Source organism: Colossoma macropomum, unplaced genomic scaffold, assembly GCF_904425465.1.
Source record: "Colossoma macropomum unplaced genomic scaffold, Colossoma_macropomum, whole genome shotgun sequence".
Lineage (NCBI taxonomy): Eukaryota > Metazoa > Chordata > Actinopteri > Characiformes > Serrasalmidae > Colossoma > Colossoma macropomum.
In genome coordinates, this window is record NW_023494796.1 from 1,557,085 (window position 1) to 1,580,480 (window position 23,396).

Below are 23,396 nucleotides of genomic sequence, written 5' to 3' on the forward strand. Positions count from 1 at the left end.
CGAGCCACCACGATTACTCAGATCACAGAGTGCTGGCTTTTTAAAAGTTCCCAGAATTCAGAAGGTTTCATCTGGGGGAAGAGCATTTTCTTATAAAGCCCCCAAACTCTGGAATGATCTTCCAGAAAATGTTTGGGACTCAGACTCAGTCGCAATCTTCAAATCTAGGCTGAAAACTCACTTGTTTAGTTTAGCTTTTGGTAGTTAATGTTCCCCCTTAGATAAAGGCAGCAGATCCAGGGGTCCATGGATGCAGGGAATTATAGTAAACTGAGACGCTGCTGCTGTCGTCCCGCCGCTCACACGCGAACCCTCAGGTTTGTGGACGGTGGAGCGGAGGGATGCCAAATTGTCTCAGGGTGCTCCCGTGTCTGTGTGCCCTTTTGGTTCTCTCCTTTTAGTTAAGCTGTTGTAGTCCATCTCCCTACCTTTCTTCCGAGAAAACGACTGCCCACCTGTCCGGCCGGACACTGCTGGATGATTGTCTGTAGAGCTCTCCAGCTACCCGCTTCAGACCAGTTGCCCACACCCCAGTCACCGCCACCTGCCTTGGACTGGCTGCCCACTCTACACTGAAGTGGACTCCTAACTATTACTACTACTACTACTATTAAAATTAGTAGTATAATAATTTTGTAGGTAATTTGACCCCAGCTCTGAGGGAGTTTTTCCTGGCTCGCTCACCTGGAGGATTTACATTTCATGTTGAAACTTTGTCCTAAATGGATTTCTGTGAAGCTGCTTTGTGACAACATCAGTTGTAAAAAGCGCTATACAAATAAATTTGACTTGACTTGACTTGACTACAGACCTGATGCATAGCCAGACACCAGGTTCTGGCAGCATTCCTGAGGAATCTTAGTCCATTCCTCATGGGCAATGGCCTGCCGTTGACTAATATTCTTGGGTTTGCATGCTGCAACCGCCCTCTGCAAATCCCACCACATTTTCTTCGAGGTTTGGATCTTCTGTTCTTCTCTTTGTTGGAAGATCCAATGATGCCCAAGTTTGAGCTTCCTCACAGAAGGTATTACATCTTCTCCTAAGATTTCCTGAATCCATCTTGCTCTCCACGTGCTGCAGGTTTCCAGGGCCAGAGGAAGCAAAGCAGGGCCCAAAAAGTTCCAGTTTTGTTTTATCGCTCCACAAAACAGAATCCCAAAACATCTGTGGCTTATTTATATGGTTTTCAGCATATTGCAGCTGACTTTTCTTGCACTTTTGGATCAGTAGAGGTGTACGTATATACGTGTGTAGTGTGCACCTTACTGTGCAAGCTGAAACGTCAGTGCCTGCTGCCACCAAATCTTGATGCAAGTCTTTTGCTGTAAGACTTGAGGGTTTTTGATCACCTGCTTTCTCAGGAATCTGGTGGCAGCCAGTGATGGCTTCCCCTTTCTGCCACATCCAGATAGTGTAGCCAGTGTTCTATGCTCCCAACTGTATCTCTAGGATCATTCAGTGCCTTTGCTCTCTTTTTGTATCCTTTTTCTTGTTTGTGCAAGGCACTGATTTCATCTCTTAATTTTCTGGACACTCTATTGACCTAGCCATATTTCTGACAACTTCACACACATTTTGCAAATGTGTGCTCCTATGTGGATTCTGTTCAGGGGGTTGAATAATTCTGAGACTGCAACAGTCATTAAAAGTGAAGAAACCACTTGTCATATTAGTTGTGTTAAGGTACTGAAATTGTTCTTGTTTGGTTAACTGCAAATAGCTAAAACTTTGTATTGGGGGTTGGGGGCCATACTTTAAATGTACACATTATTATCATTATTATTATTATTAGTAGTAGTAGTAGTGGTGGTAGTAGTATTTCTACAATTAATATGATCATTATAATTATGTTTTACAACAATATATATTAGAACAGCTTTGGTCTTTCGTCAAATGTTGTCATACAAGAACAGATCTGTGTGTAGTGGAACAATTCTACAAAACAAAAACACTCCAGTACTTTGCAGCCCTCTTGCACATAGTCCACTTCATCTGATGGTTCGTTTCCAATAGATGAAATGGAATTTAATGCATTTACTCAACATCTGTGTGATCTGTGTATTTTCAGACTCTGTGAGACTTGTAGATGGAGCTGGACTCTGCTCTGGGAGACTGGAGGTGAAGCCCCATCAGTCCTGGACCACAGTATGTGAGACTGGCTTTGACTGGCAGGATGCAGAGGTAGTCTGTAGGGAGCTGGACTGTGGGCCTCCACTAACTCTACAGGGGGCGCTCTTCGGAGAAGGGAAATACCCCTTTGGAAAGAAAAAGTTCCAGTGTAAAGGAGAACCAGAGAACCGTCTCCTTACCTGTTACACTTCGGAAAGAGAGGAGCAGAACTGCACACATGGCAAAGCTATAGGAAGTACACAATGTATGAGAGAATAATAATAATAATAATAATAATAATAATAATAATTTCACTAGGATTTGTGCTGCTACAACTTGTAAGGGATGTATTATTTTCTTGGGAAGCGCATAAAATAGTAAATGCATTGTAACCGGAGCTGCTGGTATGAATGAGCTAGTAGGTCTAAGCTCTCTCTGTCTTTTAAAGAGAAAAGGCGTCACAATCACGTTTCATTTTCAGCATCCACATCGTTTTGCTTGCTGTTAATAAATGAGTAGAAACTGAGTATTTTGGACTTCTGTTCACCCAAGAACTACAGCACCACCAGAAGTTCTTAACAAATACGGGATGACTATGACGGAGCTGATTTACACTAAAACCTGTGCTTCTGTCTCTGATACTTCGATACACAGAGTGAAACACCTTCTAGAGAATTATACATTTCCAGAGCGGGATAAAGCCCACATTGGTCACTGTTAAAATCTGTTGTGTTCTTGGTGGGTCCAGTAAATTTTCATTGATATTTGATGAGCATTTTAACAGTCACACATTAACATGAGCGCACATGATGCGCTAAATAGACCAACATTAATGTTTTATTCCTTAAACTAAGTGTAACCTCACAAAACCCTGGATTCGTTTTGAAAATGTTTTTAAAGAGCAAAGTAGTCATTTCTAATCATCATTTTAGTTCAGCTCTTGATTTCTACTCAGTGCAGTGATGAAGCTGAATAATTAAAGCTGAAAAAGCCAGATGACTCTGTAGTGATCAGGGACAGCCGCTGCCCAGGAGGCAAAAAGGCCTTTCTCAGATCTTCACTGTCACCTAGTGTTAATCCTGTGGTAATGATGTCATCTGTAGTGACAAAACCTGCTTATACAACAACTTAAGGATTAAAAGAGCACAACGTTTCTTTAAATGGCACAAACCAGCACAAACCAGCACAAACGAATGAGACCATTTTGGTGCGATTTGGATGCTGATGGGGGGCTGAGTGACGTCCCTCGTCCAACCTTTATGGCTTTATAACTGGAGAATTAAAACAGTACAAATGTTTATTTTTTAACGGCACAAACCAGCACAAACGAATAGTAGAATTTTTATTCCATTTCTGACCACATGGGGGCGGCCAGCTTCACAGAGGTTTTTACATGTTCACAAAACATGTGTCATCATTTTGTATAATATATGAAACAAAATGAGGTGGGTTCATTTACAATTTCAATTTACAATGCTTAAAGTATTGCAGATAATCATTTCAGCTACTCTTAACTGCGCAGCTTGGCTTCAGCACAAGTGCTGTACGCAACAAGGCCACCAGATGGCGCTCGGGAAGCACAGAGCAAAAAAAAGCAAAAAAAAAAAAACGACATTAGTACAACTTAAAATGCACTGTGACCGTATAGCACCTTAACTAACACATTAGAACCAGACAGATCTCAAAATACTTCATTCAAATCCATTTACAAACACACAAGGCATGGACATACCTTTTAAATACATTCTGTGTCTCTAAGCTTTACATTATACAGACATTTTAGGAGGACAGCTGTTAAGTAGGTCTTACCCGTACAAGCACCACTGTGCTTCTAACAAACCGTGTAACACCAGAGAACTTCTAGAGTGGAGAATTACCACTCTACAATGTCTTCCGGTTTTCTCAAACGCTAGAGGGCGCTCCCGAGTGAGAACAAAATGAATGGGCTAAGATGGAGCATTTGAGCAAAATCATAGTTTATAAATACTTAAACATTTTTAATGTAAAAGAACACAATCATTTCCAACAGCATAAAACATTTTAACACTGCTGTTACATTTTTAAGAGCTTTTCAACTCGAGTTATAGGAGTTTAAAACGGCACCTCATGTACGTTCATGACGTCAGTGAGCGCGAACAGCCAATGAGCTGTTCCGCTCGCCAACCAATCATCACTCTCTAGCAGTAAAGCCCGCCTCCTGCTGCCCAAAACCTGTTTGCTGTAGAAAAAAGGAAATATATAAGTGATTTTTCTTTGCTTTTTTAGTGCAATACATCCTTCTACTTTCTAAAAGTTTTGTGGGCGAGAGATTAGAAACTATTTTAACTTTCCGTTTTTAGCCGTTGAGCTCCATTCACTCCCATTCATTGAGGACTCACTCGTGGGCGCCCTCTGCTGTTTAGCAGTCCTGTTTTTGATATAATGGGGGGAATAGGAAGTGGCCAGACTCCTCATAAACCGGCTCTGGTAAAACCGCTGCGTGTGCTGTGCTTACTCTGGGTGTCACAGTAATTGAGGCCCCAGCTACAACACATGGGAGGAACCAAAAACTGCAAGAAACTGCAAAATATATAAATGTTTTATATATATATATTTATATATATATATATATATATATATATATATATATATATATAACATTTCTAGTCTCAGACTTTTCAGTGTATCATATTCACTCTGTTAAACGAGTAGCTTTAAACACATTATTGTGAGACTCTGTGAAACAGACTGAACTGAAACAGGGGCTGTATTACAGAAACATCCGAACTCTGAAATTCTGTCTGTCTAGTCACCATGAGCACTTCAAGTAGGACTGAATTTAGGACAGTAGCTTTTACAGAATAACTGCATAACCTCATCCTGACTACCTTCTGTTTGAACCTTCCATTTCTACCATTAACTGTTCTGTTGAGAATGTTCTCATCTTTCAGCAACTGTGACAGACAGCATAACAAGTTTACTATAATTAGCATAACAACAGTATATTCATTTATATAGCAAAACAGCAGCGTGGTGTGAGAGTGATGTTTCAACATTTCTTTTCAAAGGTCCCAGACACTGCACACATGATCTCCCACCTCCCACCACTCAGCATGTTAATGTTCATGAAAACATTAAATCGAATATTGCAGCGATGGAGGTGAATATTAAGAGGGCAGAACTGAACATATGGCTGTTCATTATGAGGAATAATGTTAGTAGTGCAGGTCATATGCTGACTAATGCCTTGGGAAATGGAAACTGAAGAGCAGTGACACAATGTTATTCATTTTCTCAAACTTACAGGTGATCACACTTTAGTTTTGTTTTGGCTAGTTTTGTTTTGGCTTGCTTCTAAATTAAGGACTAACTCAATCTACTTGTGCTTTTTTATTTGGATTTTGCCTGCAGTTCTGCACACCTTTTACCAATTTGACTGAAAAAAATCTGCATGTTTCAGGCACAAAAACATATAATCATAAAATAATAATAGTAATAATAAAAACAATATTAGACGTAAGAGTGGAAACTCTTGGATTTCTATAAGCCGTCCACGAAACGATTTGGAGATCAATTGCCAGTGTGCTGGATGTTAGAGGAGAATACCATTTGTTGTGAGTCGATGATTGCTAAAGATACTTAGCAAGTTATCTAAGTAGACTTAACAGATAGTAGTTGGCAGATACAGCCAAGCTGCCCAACACCAGGGTTGCATTAAGCTGTTTTAAAAGGTCTATTGATGTTAAATGTGGGGATAAAACATAATCCTTTATACACTCTATTCAAATTAATGTACCAAACCCACAGCTGGACAGCTGCATCAGTGAAGCAGCTATTTTCTGATAGTCCATGGTTTGGTTATGCTTACATTTTGTCTTGATGTGCACATTTGACATTTTTGCAAGGTATTCATCCTGAAGGCTTTGTGACACAGTGTGATACTATATTTGAACATGTACTTGCTGTTAGGACACAGTGAAGACTAGACAAAAACCTTCCACATGGGATCCTGTGATTGAGTGTGTAGGTTCTGCCTCTGCACTGAGGGATTGCAGTATTCTCCATATTATATTTAGCATGATCTGCTTATGTAAGTCAGGGCTATGGGGAAATTATTATGAGCTATTAGACAAAGTGCAAATAACACTTTTTTACTTTTTTATGCATATTCACAGGAATCCTGGTGAGGCCCAACATCTCTTTCTCTGCTACCATAAGAGAGTCCAGGGGTCTCCAGGGGTCAGAGGTGTTCCAGGGCTACAGCTTCACCATCACCTGCTCCACTCAGCTGCAGTACCCAGGAGGCTCCTTCCACCTCAAACTGCCCTGCAACAACAGAAGCCACACCCAGACAGCTGTCAATCACTCAGCCTCCTTCATCTTTCATGCTGCAGATGTTTCCCACCAGGGGAACTACAGCTGTATCTATGAGAACCCAGAGATCTTTCAGGCTAATAAAGTTCCATGTCAAGCTTGCATGGATCTATAATGATTGGTCTCCTGGTCATTTCATCCATAGTTTCTCCAGTGAAAGTGAGCCTCTGTCCCTCATCATCACAGGTAACCTGGCTTTATGTTCAGTTCATGTGTTTTGTGCGTGTGGATGTTTGTTCTGTTGGTGACAAATGCATATTTTGGATATTTGAATTTTTGTTTTCATTCTTGTGCTATAGCCCAGAACATTTTTTTATTAGTCCAGAATCTTTGTCTCCGATTAAAAAAAAAAATCTTGATCCTCATATGGATACATAAATGACATTTAATCGCTTGAACAAACAAATTACAGCAATTTGTAAAATAAACAAATATTTCTAGGGTTAACATTAACATCCAAGCTTTGGATGGTTCAACAAAGTGTAGGTTTGAACAGTTCAGCCATATTTCATGTATAGTGGTAACAGACTCACCTTTTAGTAAACATAGAAAACAAATGTTTTTTATGGAGTTCATTTTGTGATTAAAAAAAATCATAAAAAATGAAATCTGCAAGCAGAATATTAAAATAAAAATATATATAAATAATACAGAAACAACATGACAGACTTAGTCAGACGCTCATGGTTAAAAGGTGAAAAAGAGTCTTTACTTGTTTGTTCCACAGTCCAAAATCGTAGTCAAAAAACAGGTGAAGTTTAGAACCAGTATGAGAAAACACTATACAAACATCAGTCCAAGCAACTGAATCCCAAAAAGTGAACAGGTGAAAGACAAATTTGAAAAGTACGAACAAACGGTCAGATACGCAAGAAATCAGAACAAGCAGCTCTATATAAAAGGCAAAAGCTCGCAACTAACTAAGCCTAAAGCCTGGGCTTACAAGCTGACTGGCTGTGGTCATATGATCAAAACACAGGTGAAAAGCATCAGTAATCAGGAGAAGCTGATCTCTCATAGGTGGAACCGGGTGGCCTAGACATCACGTGATCACCCAGGGGGTTCTGGGAATTAGAGTCTTGAGAGTCATGGCTGGAGGGATGCGTAACAGCCAATTATAAAATTATAATTAAAATAATTTTTAGCTCAAAAATGTATTATATAAATAACATAAATGGAATATGGGAAGCTTTGCTTGAAAACCACATATTCTGCCATGTTGGGGGAGTTTCCAAGGTTTGTGGAATGGGCATGGCTGATGACTGATAAACATTTCAAAATGAGTACTAAAGGGACTAAAAATGGCTTTGATCCAACGTTCATTATTTGCACTGGCAGTATGATTTTACATTTTGACATAATATTTTGTTTGTGAATTGTATCATTTTGTTTAAAACCTTTGGCACAAACTTAACTCCATAGTTTTCAGTTATGGTCTTTGGTTATGGTGTCTGTGTGCTAATTGTGGGGTACACTGCACAAATCCAGAATTTACATTTTGACAAAATTGCACAAAACTGAATTTCTGCCACAAAGCTGATCAGCTCATCTAACCTCAAAGTAGCTGCAAGAACATAAAACCCACCAGATAATATCTGTTCTAGGCAAATTCTTTAAATATGATTTTGATCTACAAACTTCAGTTTGGGATAGTGTGTGCCAATAAAAACAGAAAGCAGTGATGAGTTCATTCTCTTTGACCTGTATTAAATCAAAAGCAGTATTTGATGTTATACCTTATGAACTTGGGGCAGGAGCATGTTTACCACTGTGGTACATCACCTTTAAAAGCAGTTTATACATGTTTGGAAGCTGAAGACACAGATTTTCTTTTTGTCATTCTTCACTTATACAAGTGCAGCTCTGTTGGATTATTAGCTGATGGAATTAGTTTTTTTCAAGCCTTGATCTATCCTTGCTCATGAAGGACTTGGCCTCACCTGTTCAAGATGTGTTTTGAACATTTCAGAACATTTCTAGTCTTAAATTGCCTCATCTCAAACTTTGATGGAACATGTTGCAGTCATCAATTTTAAAATGAGTTATCCCCAGGCTAGTTTTACAGTGACATTAATTTTGCTTTTTCGTTTCATTATTAATGTCACGATTGATCATTTATTCATAGTCACACAGATATAAGGTGATGTGGTACCACAACCACCCAACCTCCTCCACCCACAGTCACTCCCTCCGAAACCACACACCCCCGCCCACCCATCCCACCGCTTTATGTGAAAGGAAAGAGAGATAGCTGAGAGACAAGGCATAAGGGACATTCCAACGGTAGATAAACTGGACAAGACAGGACAGGCAAACAAACAAGAACATTTACCAAAACAATAAACAGATTAATAATGCCTCCTTCCCTTTTTTTGGACCTCAGATATAAAAGAAAGATATAATCTCAACTGTCAAAACATAGTTAAGGATATCTTCTCTATGACCAGCAACTGAAAACTCCAGTTAATTCAATATAAAACCCTTCACTGGACCTCTAAACTACACCGTATGGGATTTAGTCACAGCAATGCATGCCAACACTGTCCAGCTTTAACAGACAATTACTATCATGCTTTCTGAATTTGTCCCCCTACCCACGTCAAATTCTAGCATGAAAAAAACCCTAAAGTTGATCTAATATTTAGTCCACATTAAAATAAGAAAACTAAAGAAAAAAATATAATAAATATAAGAAAAAATAGATGATCTACAGATGCTTAAATCGTTCTCATGTCTCAACGACATTATGGTTAGGGTTAGGTTTAGGAGTAGGTTTAGGTTTGGGGTTAGGGTTAGGTTTAGGAGTAGGTTTAGGTTTGGGGTTGGGGTTAGGTTTAGGAGTAGGTTTGGGTTTGGGGTTAGGTTTAGGAGTAGGTTTGGGGTTGGGGTTAGGTTTAGGAGTAGGTTTAGGTTTGGGGTTAGGGTTAGGTTTAGGAGTAGGTTTAGGTTTGGGGTTAGGGTTAGGTTTAGGAGTAGGTTTGGGGTTGGGGTTAGGTTTAGGAGTAGGTTTGGGTTTGGGGTTAGGTTTAGGAGTAGGTTTGGGGTTGGGGTTAGGTTTAGGAGTAGGTTTAGGTTTGGGGTTAGGGTTAGGTTTAGGAGTAGGTTTAGGTTTGGGGTTAGGGTTAGGTTTAGGAGTAGGTTTGGGGTTGGGGTTAGGTTTAGGAGTAGGTTTGGGGTTGGGGTTAGGTTTAGGAGTAGGTTTGGGGTTGGGGTTAGGTTTAGGAGTAGGTTTAGGTTTGGGGTTAGGGTTAGGTTTAGGAGTAGGTTTAGGTTTGGGGTTAGGGTTAGGTTTAGGAGTAGGTTTAGGTTTGGGGTTAGGGTTAGGTTTAGGAGTAGGTTTGGGGTTGGGGTTAGGTTTAGGAGTAGGTTTAGGTTTGGGGTTGGGGTTAGGTTTAGGAGTAGGTTTAGGTTTGGGGTTAGGGTTAGGTTTAGGAGTAGGTTTAGGTTTGGGGTTAGGGTTAGGTTTAGGAGTAGGTTTAGGTTTGGGGTTGGGGTTAGGTTTGGGCATGGACATCAAGGAGTATGTCAAGAATTGTGGACAGTGCATTGCATGTAAAATACCCCCTCACAGAACAGCTCCTCTGAATAAGATGCTGAATAAGATCAAAGTTAGGATCCATTACATCTAGTGTGCATCGTTTTTTGTCTCTAGCGCCAGACAGCCAAGGATTCTGAAACATATTTGTAGTGACTGATCACTTCACTCATTATGCTCAGGCTTTCCAGACAAAGGATCAAAAAGCTTCAACTGTTGCCAAGATTCTGTTCAAGAAATACTTTGTGCACTGTGGGCTTCCTGCTTGTATACATTCAGATCAGGGGCGTGATTTCGAGTCCAAGTTGATTGGTGATCTCCTGCAGATGTCCCAAGGGGACCCACATCCAGAGAGGTTCAGTAGGACTCTGCTCTCCCTGCTGGGCACACTGGATCCAAAGCAAAAGCAGAAATGGAGCCAGATTATTGTAGCTGCATGCCTATACTTGCATGCATAATGATGCCACTGGTTACCCCCATCTACTGATGTTTGGCAGGGAGGCTCGTCTGCCAGTTGATCTCTGTTTTGGTGTGTCCACTGAGGGTGAAGAGGAAGTTAGTTACCAACACTACATTGCTCAACTCAGATCAGAACTCCAAAGGGCATATCAGTTGGCAACAGAAGCAGCTGGAAAGAACCATGAACGGAACAAAAAAGCATACGATCGACTAGTCAAGGAGCAGGTTTTGGATGAAGGAGATCATGTTCTGCTCAGGAATTTCAATGTCACAGGCAAACACAAGCTACAGAATCAGTGGAAAACCATGCTTTACATTGTTGTCCAAAAGATGGAAATTCTTCCTGTTTACCAAGTTAAACCAGAAAGTGGGGCTGGAGTGGTAAAAACTGTCCATCGCCATAATCCTCTGCCTGTTGAATGTCTGGTGAGGATACCACTGGACACTTGCTTACCAGGTCCATACCAGAGACAAGTGACAAGGGTACAGCAGCAAATAATTGAAGGCCAGCCAGTTAATGAGCATAAGACTGGATGTGGGATCCAGAATGGGGAGGCTGAATTGACCTCAGTCAAATCAGAGGATTCTGATTTTGAAGTTTTCCAGCCTGTGAGCCTTAGTGGAGGCCAGAGTTGAGGAGACATGTTGCAGGGTTTCGATTCATCTGCTATGCACCAGAAGTCTAGTGCTGACCACAGTCAAAACCCCCCTCGGCAAGCTGCACCAAGCAAGTTGAAGGGCCAAGAAATTATGCCATTCATCGAATGATGCCAGAGGTTACAGCTGCAGAGGTACTTCCATCCCTAGATTTGGTTCCTGAAATACATGTAAAAGGGGGAGCAGCAGCCGAAGGTGTGCAAGATGGAGTTAGAGGAAATATGTCCATTGAAATACCAAAGAGAGAAACGAGACCAGTGGTATGAGTCAGATATGACGAGCCGGTAGAACATTCAAATCATACCCTGAATACCTTGAGCATGGATTATTGGTGGGGTATGGTGCTTACGGACATGTTAAGAGCTGCTCAAGTCATACTATCTGGTGCCGTCCCATGGCATTGTGCTCTGGTTGTGCAAAATAAAAAATGCTGATGGCTGACGTATAACTGTATAAGCTTACAAGCCATGTTGCACCCTCAGTTTTAATTGAGACATCAAAATTCTAGAAGGGGTAGCCCAGGGCACAAACTAATGCGTAAGTACTATACTATTTAAATTATTACATTTAGGCACTGTCACTTTAAGAACTGTTAGTTAGAAAGACTTGCGAAATTGTGTATAAAAAACAACCTACCCTTTTAGAATGACTGGGATAGTTAAAACAACTGATTGAGTATTCAGGATGTCAATCACAGTTTTCCCCAGTTTTGATGGGTTGGGGGATGGTGAGGAAAGGGAACAGGAGAGAGAGGGAGATGGTGGGAAAAAGGAGAGGATAGGGCAGCAAGAAAAACGAGAAAAAACAGAGCTTAGCTAAGCAATAGCATTCTTCATACTCTTTTGTATAAGAGGTCTAGAGGAAAACTGCAGGCGATATAATTCTCACTGAAGAGTTTAAGTTGTTTTTAAGCACTAAGCGAGTCAGAACTAACTAACTGTTTTGTTCACTTTTAGAGCAGAGTTACTTTGAATCATTTCGAGTTATAAACAGAGCTAATGAGGCTTTAGTCCAAAGCCAAAAATTGATATTTGGGGTGTTTTCTTTTTGTGTATTTTATTTGATTTTTGTAGTTTTATCCTCAAACCCCTGCTTATTCGGTTTTTATTTAAGTTCCTGTACTTTTGGAACACTAATTTCACTCCATTAATATGTCTTGTTTAGTTATTTCTCATAATATACACCAGAGGTCACTGTCAGGTCGCAGTCTGAGTCTGGACCCAGACGCTGTCGTATCCAGACCTGGACCTATAACCGATAAACTATAGAGAATTATTTAATTTCAACAGGGTTTTACTATTTTAATCGCCATAGCTTTTCTAGCATTTATAGTATAAGACATTGATACAACCACTAGGCTACTTCAGTAAACAGTATATGGCACTGAATCATGATGCAAGTTAGACATTATGATGTTCTGGGCCTTCGCTTGAGGAAATTACCTAACTGGATCATACTGAATTTTAATTAAATACCCTGACATACACTAATCAATCAGAATGAGTATTTTCATTTTGGTGTTAAATGATCCTCATATCTTTCTGCTAAAGCTATGAACCCATAGCCTCGTCTTCTAAACTTTAAGCCCCTTTTGGTGCTTAGAAGATAAGAGCGCTACATGTGTAACAATCTTTCCACTGACATCACTCAGACTCAAATTTCGTTCAGACTTTTTTTTATTCTCTTGCTTTTAGTAGCTCCTAAACTACATTGGTGTGGATTTTAGTATTTTTCTGTGTTTATTACTTTTTGTTCTAGAAAGTGCTATATAGATAAACATTTACTTATTTAATATAGATGCAAATGCATCAAGACAAAAGCACTGCAGAGCAGCTTTGTCCCTTTCAACTTATTATGGCCACTAAAGGACTGTTACACTTACTTAGCAAATTACATCATCTACTATTTAATGACTGCAGTGGTGCAGAAATGTCAGTAAATCTGCCTGTAATACAAAGAAAGTGACACAATATAAAGCATAGGATCAAACTGTGACAGTGTAGTGGATGATCTGCTCATCTCTGATAACACTACAACTTGTTTGACTAAATACAGTGGCAGTATTTCAAAGGGTCCATAATAACAATATTACATGTAATGATTTAATTTAAAATTTCAGCACTTGAAAAAAAGCCATTACAACAATTTACTTACATCTTTCCTATTATAGGTTATCTAACATGTTTATCACAGGTTATTGCCAAGCCTTTGACAGCATCATAAAGCATTTGTCTTGACATTTATTGTAATATCTGCTGACTACAGCACAACTTACCATGTGTTTCACTTTATAATACTGTTCCTGATCATCATTAACTCCTAGTTCATTAATGATGTGTTACCATGTGTCACTTTATACTATTCCTGATCATAATTAACTTCTAGTTCATTAATAATGAGTTACCATGTGTTTCACTTTATAATACTGTTCCAGATTATCATTAACACCTAGTACATTAATGATGAGTTACCATGTGTTTCACTTTATCTTGTGCCATATCATCTTTAACTCCTAACTTTATTAGTAATGAGTTACTGTGTGTTTCAATTTATACTATTCCTGATCATCAATAACTCCTAGTTCATTAATAATAAGTTACCATTGTTTCATTTTATATTGTTCCTGATCATCATTAGCTCTTGATGAAGAACAGCAACACCTCAATCATTATCTAACAGACAAGAATTACATAATCACTTAGTAATGTTTAGAACCAAGTGAATTTGAAAGCAGGACACATACACAGTCAGATATCTCTTCAACTGACCCTGCCCTCAAGAGGACTTTAAAGGAAAACTACTGTTCAGAAGAAACAACACTGGCACATGTGCTCCTGCAGAAAAGAAAAGGTGTTTTCTTTTCTAAAGTTGAGAGGTAAGCAGACTGGTCTACTGAATACTGTAGTATTTTAGCAGTTGTCCCATTTGTAGGCTGATGTGCAAACTGGTTCACACTGCCAAATATGAAGATGTGCATTAGCCTTTTAAGGTTTCTGATCAAAACAAACACATGAGGGACACCGGTCAGTACAGTGGGGTGTGATGCTGCCAGCCTTCACTGAGGATACATGTTTCTATGAATAGAAATGGAGGATATAATTCATTTTGACTGCACAATGTGTAGTATATTTCACTACTGTTAGAAGTGTTGGAATACATTACATGAGTTAGAAGTTCACCAGAAACTTTGTAAGACCCAGTTATTGAGCAATTAATGTTAAATTGATTGGTAATTTATGAGTAATTATTCTAAAAACCATAGTTACTAAGTAGTTCTCTATGTAACTCAGTAGTTATTGTTTAGTTAATAGTGAACTACCCTAATCATTAGTTCACTATTACCTACTGAGTATTTAACTAGTTGTCCTTGGTAGTTAAGTGTTAATACAGCACTACTCATTCGTTCCTGCTTAGTTCCTGATTAGTTACTTATTAACTACAAAACAGTATTGTTAATTGTTACCCACTAACGAAAAAATGGTTTAGCTGACTAGAATCATCCATTTCTCAGGACTTTAACAGCTTATTACAAATTTGCCATTTTATTAGCATTCATGTTAATAGGCTAAACTGGTGAACCTGAACACAAAATACCATCCGAGTCAGAATAACACAAGCTGCAAAATGCATTCAAATTTATCATTTGGCATGAAAGTATGTTCTGATACAAAATCATGTTGTAAAGAGAATTATATTTATAAATTAGAACAATAAACCAACAAAACTGCTAAGAATGCTGGGAAGCATTTTGGGCATTCAGTCTGTAGGGCTTAACCAAAAATTTAAGTTTAGGTTTACAGTGTATATCTTATAAAATCTTATTTCAATTTAGAAAATCCTAAACTGATCGACTTATTTTGATAATCATTTGTTATGTCTGTTACCAAGCAACCGACAATATGTCCACAGCCGAAATGTGAGCAAGTAAAGTTAGCCAGACCGCCACTGATTAAAAAAATGTCAAAAGACAACCAATGAACTGTAAGTCTGAAAAAGTTAGTAATATTGTGGGCGTCTCTGCTCCTCAGTTTCCATTTCCCATTAGCCAGAGTGTTCATAATAAACAGCCATATGTTCAATTCTGTCTCCCCATTATTCACCGCTATTGCTGCAGTATTTTCATGTACAAGAACATGCTAAGAGGTCATGTCTGCAGTGTCCAGGATCTCTGAACAGCAGAGTCAAGAAATCACTCTTGCACAGCTGTTTTATATAAATAAATGTGCAGTTATTATACTAGTTATAGTGAACGTTTTATGCTGTGTCACAGTTACTGAAAAATGATAACACTCTCTTTTTTTCATCAAAATGTCTAACCGTAGAAATGGAAGGTTCAGCCAGAAGTTGGGACACTGTTAGGGTTCATCCTAAAATGAGCACAGTATGTAGGAAATGTTGGTAAGTTAGATTGTTTCTGTAATGCTTTTATCTGCAGTTAGAATAAGATTATGAAATTAGGAATTGATATTCTGTATACCTTGTTATGACCCTATGGGGTCATAGTTTTTTTGGAGTGTGTCTTTCTGTATTTATTGCAGAGCTGAGGGAAGATACACTGAGCCACCACCAGGGGGAGCCGCCAATAAAAGAGAGACTCCCAGGAGGAAGTGGGGGTGCTTTTTTTTTGTTGTTGTCTTTTTCTCTTGGTTTGCTTTAGTTAGGAAGTTAGGTTAGAAATTGTATTTGATTTTCTTTTTGTTTGTTAGGTAAGTTATATTTTATATTATATTTTATATATATTATATTAGCTGTGTTTTTGTTTGTTATTTTACCCTTCCCTCCCCGTAACATTTCATAATTGTCTAAAACCTTGAACTCTTGAAAATAAAGCCAAATTGTTATTGTCGCAAACATTGGTTGTCTGTGTGACTTGGGGAACCAGGAGGGCACGGAGGTCTCTTTATATGTCGCGGCCCGACCTAGACCGGGTCGTAACATACCTATTGTCCTGAATTCAGTCCTAACTGCAGTTGTAGTGGTGAATAAACAAATAAGAGTTTGGATATGTCTGTGTTATGGCCCAGTCTCAGTTCAGTCTGTTTCACAGAGTCTCACAATAATGTTTTTAAAGAAAATCCACATGACAGCTGAACATGATACACTCTAAAGTCTGAGGCCAATAGCGTAACAGATCAATTCGATGTACCATCAATGATCTTTAACAGTTTCAAAATCAGCTCATCCAAACCTTCATAGTATAAAGACACTCGCCTAGACAAAAAAACAAACAGCTAGATTCACTTTTAATGACTGAAATTTAAATGAAATTCATTCATTATTGAGAAAGCTGATCTAAAATATTCTGTTTGCAAACAGTCTTTTTAAGTTAATTACACTCTTGAATTAATAGCACAACAGTCCTGTTAGAAATGAAACTCGGACATTTTTCAATTTGGTGATTTACCTGAACACATAGATGCTGCATAAGAGTCGAATCCAGAATATTTCTGAACGCTGCATTCACTCAGGGCAGGCTCAGATTCGTCACAGTAAACGAAAACACCGTGTTCACCCCCATCTCTCTCAGACTCTCTCTGTGTAGCTGCAACAGCAGATGCACAGTCCAGCTGTCTGCACACCACAGCATCCTCTCTCCTGGTCCATCCATCTCCACTCACTCTCCTCCAGTCTCCATCATTAAGCACCTCCACTGTTCCATCACAGCGACTGCTCCCATTCACCAGTCTCACATGATTAGGTTCTGGCAGATTGGAGAAGAAGATACTCACAGCATGAGGTACCATTTACAGAAGAAAAAAACAGATCAAATTAGCCACATTCTTTCTGTTCTAAAGCATCATTACATGGATGTTATGTTGTTCCATCACACTGACCATTCACCTCTTTAGGACAGAAAGAGGATAACAAGTCAGCAATGAGGTCATCATGAGTTTGTTTAAACCTTTAAATAAGACTTTCCATCTAGAATTCTGTCATATTCAAAGAGTACCTTGTCATTTTAGTCTCACTTTTTTTAAACAATCAAACAAATAGTATTTAGTTTTTAAACAATTTAAGGAGTAATTGCCATCTAATCAGTTTACTAAAGACATTCCAATCTGTTTTTCATTCTAACAATAGCACTGTGATACCGTTGGTCTGTGGTGTGACTCACCTGAGACTTGAGTGCTGATTAATATAAACCATCCATTCCAAAGTCAAGACTCCATGCCACAAATATGTAAATTACAAAACTGCTAATTTGTCTGATTAGTGGAGTAGTTAACTTTGAACTTTGTTTCTAAACTGCTTCGTGTAACTGTCAAGTTGCACTGAAATTATATTGCAGGCAACTCACAACATCAACATGTTCCACGAAAACGTCTAGGGTTGGGCCCAAATATTCAACTATTTGGATATTTATTTATCAGGTAGGCATTTTTAAATTCATCCAGATAGCCAACATATGTCAGTCCGCTGGCTTGATAAGGTCGGTACCACGCTGACTGCCACTGCTGGTCCCCCCTCAGACCACCCAGATTACTGTCCTGCACACAAGCTCTATCTAGTTGTAATCTCCTGAAATAGATTTTAAATTAAAATAGTCTTTTATTTTAGAAAATAAACTTGGACCCATATTACAACAGAGAGAACAAAAATACTGACTGGGATTGATGTCAAATGATTTTATAGAAAGTGTTGTTGCTGACACTGTGTTAGATTAAAATTATTTACTAAACTAACTTACAAAGTATAACTAAAGAAAAGAAGGAAGGAAAAAGAAGTACATTGGACTGTGAGTGGAAAATGAGCGATGATAAATAGAATTTCGCTGATTGATAAATAGATTGTGCTTAAACACTGGTGGGCCGCACGGAAAACCCTGAGCAAAACGCCAGTGGACTGTCAGCTCTGCCAGTAGCGGGCCAACAGTGGTCCACTATCCTATGGCTATCTGGGTAGAATTCGGATTTTTTATTCGGTTATTTTTTTTGGCTAAATGTAGACTATCAATAAAGATGAACTGTAGTATTTGGGGTTCTTGGGAGAAGCTAAGGTGACTCAAGGTTACGGTCCAGTTTTCTTTTTAATTTGCTGAAAACAGTGGCAAACATGATGAGAAGAATCACAGCCTCTCCAGCGCTAACAGCTAAAAACACAGCCTTCAGCTCTTCTCCAGGAAACCCATCACTCCACCCTATTTCAGGCTCCTTAAATGAAAGTTCTTCTACGAATGAACCTCAAACAGCCCAACATAAATACATCTTTTCTTTTAAAAAGCTTTTAAACTTCTGAATCATCTCTATGAAGTCCTGAAGATTACCCTGTGCATGCACCGTGCTATTCTCCCCTCGCCTGCTGCAAAGAGAAACTGGCAGGACTAGTGGACGGAGCGTAGCCACGCTGAGAGCACCACAGCACTCTGCGAGGAAAGCAGCTAGCCTGGCTCTGAACCACCTCAACCCCAACGTGCAGAATCACTCCATTCACACTCAATCGCCTCATTAATTCATTAAACACCCCTTCTCATGGGTTTTCCTCTCCGCACTTGGGTCTGCCTCCCTGCCGTCCCGTAACAGATTCCTGCTAGCAATGTTACGTAAACATTCTTTTTTTTCCATTTGCTGAATTACCTGAACACATAGATATTGCATAAATGTCGAATCCAGAATATCTTCGAATGCTGCATTGACTCAGCGTAGACTCAGCTTCGTCACAGTCAACAGAAACGCCCTGTTCACCCTCATCTCTCTTAGACTCTCTCCATGTAGATGCAATAGCAGAGCCACAGTCCAGCTCTCTGTACACCACAAAAGTCCCTTCCCAGGTCCATCCATCTCCCCTCACCTCCTCCAGTTTCCACTATGAAACACCTCCACTGTTCCAGCACAGCGACTGCTCCCACCCACCAGTCTCACCTCTTCGGGACAGAGAGAGGATAAAAAGTGAAACAGCAATCAGGTCATCATGTGTTTATTTAAACCTTTAAAATAGCATTTTCTATATTTTTTCCTACAATACTGCCATACATGTACAGTACGTAATCAGTTTAGTCCCACTTTAAACATTCTTATTTACATAAAATATTGAAAAAAAGTATCTATGAATGATCTGAGACTCAATGCTGATTAATAAAAACCCTTGATTCTGGGCTCATTTATCTTTGTGCAGTATTCAGTTACACATTTGGACCTTAAACCCACCAGTGTAGCAAAAACAAACAAGAGATCCCATATCATCACTGTTATGAAAGAACTGTATTGGCTACTTGTATCTTTTAGGGTAGGATTAGTCAGGATTTCTAGGTTATGTGAATTATTTCTAAAGCTTTTAATGTCCTAGCACTGTACACTGTTATTGATTCTATGCTACTGCATTTATGAGAAGCACTCTTTAAACAAAGTATTATTCTCTCACATATATTTTCTTACTCCTACCTGAACAGGTGAGTTCCACAGCTTTGCCGTCTGTGCAGGTGTTCTCCTCTCTGGCTGAGGTGCTACAGTTCAGGAGACGGTTCTCTGTGCCTTTACACTGGAACTCTTTGGTCCCAAACGGGTGTTTTCCTTCTCCAAAGAGCGCCCCCTGTAGAGTTAATGGAGGTCCACAGTCCAGCTCTCTACAGACTACCTCTGCATCCAGCCAGTCAAAGCCAGTCTCACATACTGAGGACCAGGACTGATGGGACTTCACCTCCACTCTCCCAGAGCAGAGTCCAGCTCCATCTACAAGCCTCACAGAGTCTGACAACATACAGGTCAGTACAGAGTGAGTGATAAAAGCAGGGGAAATGAAGGAGTGGCTTGATAATGTTTTCCTTTCATGACTGTGACAGATTTGTTTTATCTACTGAAGTACTCAGACACAGAATAAGTGGTGTTGATCAAATGTTTTCATGTTTATTTTCAAATAGTTACTTCTGTCTGTTTGTCTCTTTGGCTTAAAATACAATTTCTTGCTAGAAATGTTACTCAAAGGTTCTTTTCTTATTTGCTGAGTTACTTGAGCACACAGACGCTGCATAAGAGGAGAATGTGGAATCTTCCCCGAATTCTGCATTCACTCAGTGCAGGCTCAGATCCTTTACAGTCAACAGAAACACCCTGTTCACTCCAGCCTCTCTCAGAATCCCTCTCTGTAGCTGCAACACCAGAACCGCAGTCCAGCTGTCTGCACACCACAGCAGCCTCGCTCCTGGTCCATCGATCTCCCCTCACTCTCCTCCAGTCTCCATTACGGAACACCTCCACTGCTCCATCACAGCGACTGCTCCCGTCCACCAGTCTCACATTATCGGGTTCTGCACAGACTTTGAAAAAAAAACATACTGCACGAGGAACCATTCACAGAGGAAAATGCATCAAATCAGACTGCCGCATTATTTGTTCTAAAACATCACAATGTGAGCGTTAACTTGGGTTAAACATTGTAAGGGGTCATTTTAAGAGTGCGGGGTAAAATATGAGCAGAGTTTTTATATCATCAAAGTGTTTTATTACATTTTTTTTTCAGGATCTTAAAGTTACAATAAATCTGAAATCAGATTTGTGAAATGGAGTCATGATTTAACTTAATATTGGGGGAGGGACCACGCCCAAACTCTTCCTACTTATCCTCCCCTGGCTCTCCTGGTCTGACTTTCGCTTCCTCAAACACAACAGAAGCCACCCAGAAGTCCTGCCTAAGCTCCTCATGAGTTCCCCTCCTCTGTCTCCAGCTCAGTTTGGGGTGTGGTCCATACTAGTAAATCTGCATGCACTGTAATAAAAGGTTTATGAGTACAGTCTTCAGATTACAACTAGCAATATTAATTTACATCTTTAAAATGTTCGTATCATAAAGAATGCAACATTTGCTTACAAGGCTATGCAATTTGCACAAGTGCACAAGAGAGGTATAGCTTGCTGCACAAGCTTGGTGTCCCTCACAGGGTTTCTAGCATATCATCGCTGTCCAATGAAAATCAAGTATCTCCAAAATATTAACTTTACAGGAGAAGGCAAAAACACTCTTACTTTTCAATGTAAGTCAATGTAAAGAGGTTTTGTTCCAAGTAATTTTCTAGCATTTCTATTGGTCCTTTCATCATGAAATGTTTAGACAATGTAAAAGGACAACTGGTGTGTTGAGATGATTAGAAAACTAAAAATCAACAAATATGGAGATACATGGTTTTCATTGGACAGTGACGATATGCACTTCCATTCTGTTTCTAAGCTCTCCAGACAGAAATGTGGATGTGAACAATGATATTCTATCATTAAACTATCTACTCCACTGCAGGGTGGGTGTTCCACGTGTTTTCTGGAAAAGATCCTCCACTCGTTCCACCCAGCATCCCAGCATCCAATGTTTCATATTACCACCCAAACTTTTTCCTTTGGCCTTTAGATGCTGGAATCTAGCCAGAGTGAACCTAGATGCTTGTAGCCACATACTGCTAATGCCAGTTTCCTCGTCCTGTGATTTTTAACTTGGTGCATGAGTGTTTGTGCTGCAAGTTACTAGCTAGCCAGGCTAATTAGCTAATGCTAATGTGCGACAGAGGTGGCAGAAGTAAAAGTGCTCAAGTAGGAGTATAGAAGTACATACTCCTAAACATACTTAAAGTAAAACACTAAAAGCAAGTCTTTTAAAAGTTATTTCTAAATCAATTTTTAACAGGATGTCTTTTTTTCAGGGTTGGATGACCAAATCTACTAAATTGAGTGTAAGTTATGTAATGGATTATACTAGAAGTGCAGGCATCATCCACAAAAATCCACTTGTCTAGAGCACCCAAATACTTTTCAGGAAGATGGACATTGTTGGAATCTCTCATTGTTGGACCACTGTTCAGAACTTTTTTTGTGAGCAATTGTTTTATTGTCTTTTAAATTACATGTTGGCATACGTATAATCATAAGAACACATAACATCCCCTTTCCCTCCCCATCTCCCCCTCCAGGATGTGCATTTAAAAGCGTACATACATATATGTGTGGGTTAAATAACAGGACTTCTGCTAAAATACAAAACAAATAGACAACTCTAGCAAGGGCCCTAGTAAACATTCCACTGATTGGAGCGCCTCCTTCCAAGCATTAATAGTTCTTGACTGAGCATCATGTACACGAGCAACTGAAAGCTCCATAGAAATAATATCAAGCACAGACAAAATCCATTGCCATCTTGAGATGGAGTGAGGAGGACTCCATCCATTGACCAACAGTTTCTTTGCAGCTGTCAAAGTACAGAGCAACAGTCGTTTCTGCTGAACTGAAATATTAAGAGAAGAAAAATCATTAAAAAAAAATCGATGCTGAGCATGAAACATCATGGTCTAGCAGGACTGTAAGATCGGTGGCAACCTGATGCCAGATATTAAGGACCTTAGAACAAAACCAGAAGTAATGCAGAAAAGTGCCCGGCTCCCCTGAGGAACACAAATTACAGATTGGAGACTGAGCAAGATGCATATGAAATTGCCTTACTGGTGTTGGGTAAAATCTGTGCAAGAATTTCCAATGTATTATTTGGTGATTTGGGTTTTTTGAAGATAAATAGATGGTTTCCCAAGCACAGTCTGTAAAACACTCTTGATCCTCCAATTTAAGATCTTTAGACCAGACTGGGCCTTCTCCAAGGGGTGTGTAAGAAGCCCTAAGTAGAATATATAAATAATGGAAGCCAAACCAGCCTTTTTACTAGGATTAACCACTCTAAGCATTGGATGTAGCTGTAATTTAGGGTAATGCTCCATAAGACCGCAGGGCAGATTTGAGCTGCAAATACCTAAAGAAAGAGGTGCTCTGTAAATTAAATTGCTCTCTAATATCCTGAAAGGATCTTAATCTGTTTTCATTAAAAATACCACCTAAAATGTGAACTCCTCGGTTCCCATTGGGTGCAGTACAATGGAGAATTCTCTACCAGTACATTATGATTTTGAAAAAGTTGTGAGTGATAATACCATTTTATATTCGAGTCAGATTGCTTAATGGCTGTACGCCATGAAAATATGAGGTGAGATATTATAGGTCCAAAGTACCGTCTACAGTGCCTAATAGAAACATTACAAAATATAAGATCTTGTAACCTATAAGGAGTTATAAGAGCTTCTTCCACTGAACGCCAAGAGGTTGAAATATTTGGATTTAACCAAACTGACAAGGGTCGCAGAATGAAAGCATATATTTTAAAATTTGGAAACGCAAGACCACCGTCAGACTTGCATCTCTGCAAGGTAGATCATTTTATCTGGGGTCATTTGCCATCCCAAATACACAACTTGAGAAAGTGTCTCCCAATATTTTACGGGAGGAGGTAAAAGGAATCATACAACAAAAAAAAATTAATT

The 23,396-nt window shown here is 39.3% G+C and overlaps 1 pseudogene; it reads right to left on the reverse strand.

Annotated features, from left to right (window-relative positions):
- The window catches only part of LOC118817120, a 55,641-nt pseudogene that overhangs the window by 16,446 nt on the left and 15,799 nt on the right, over window positions 1–23,396 (reverse strand).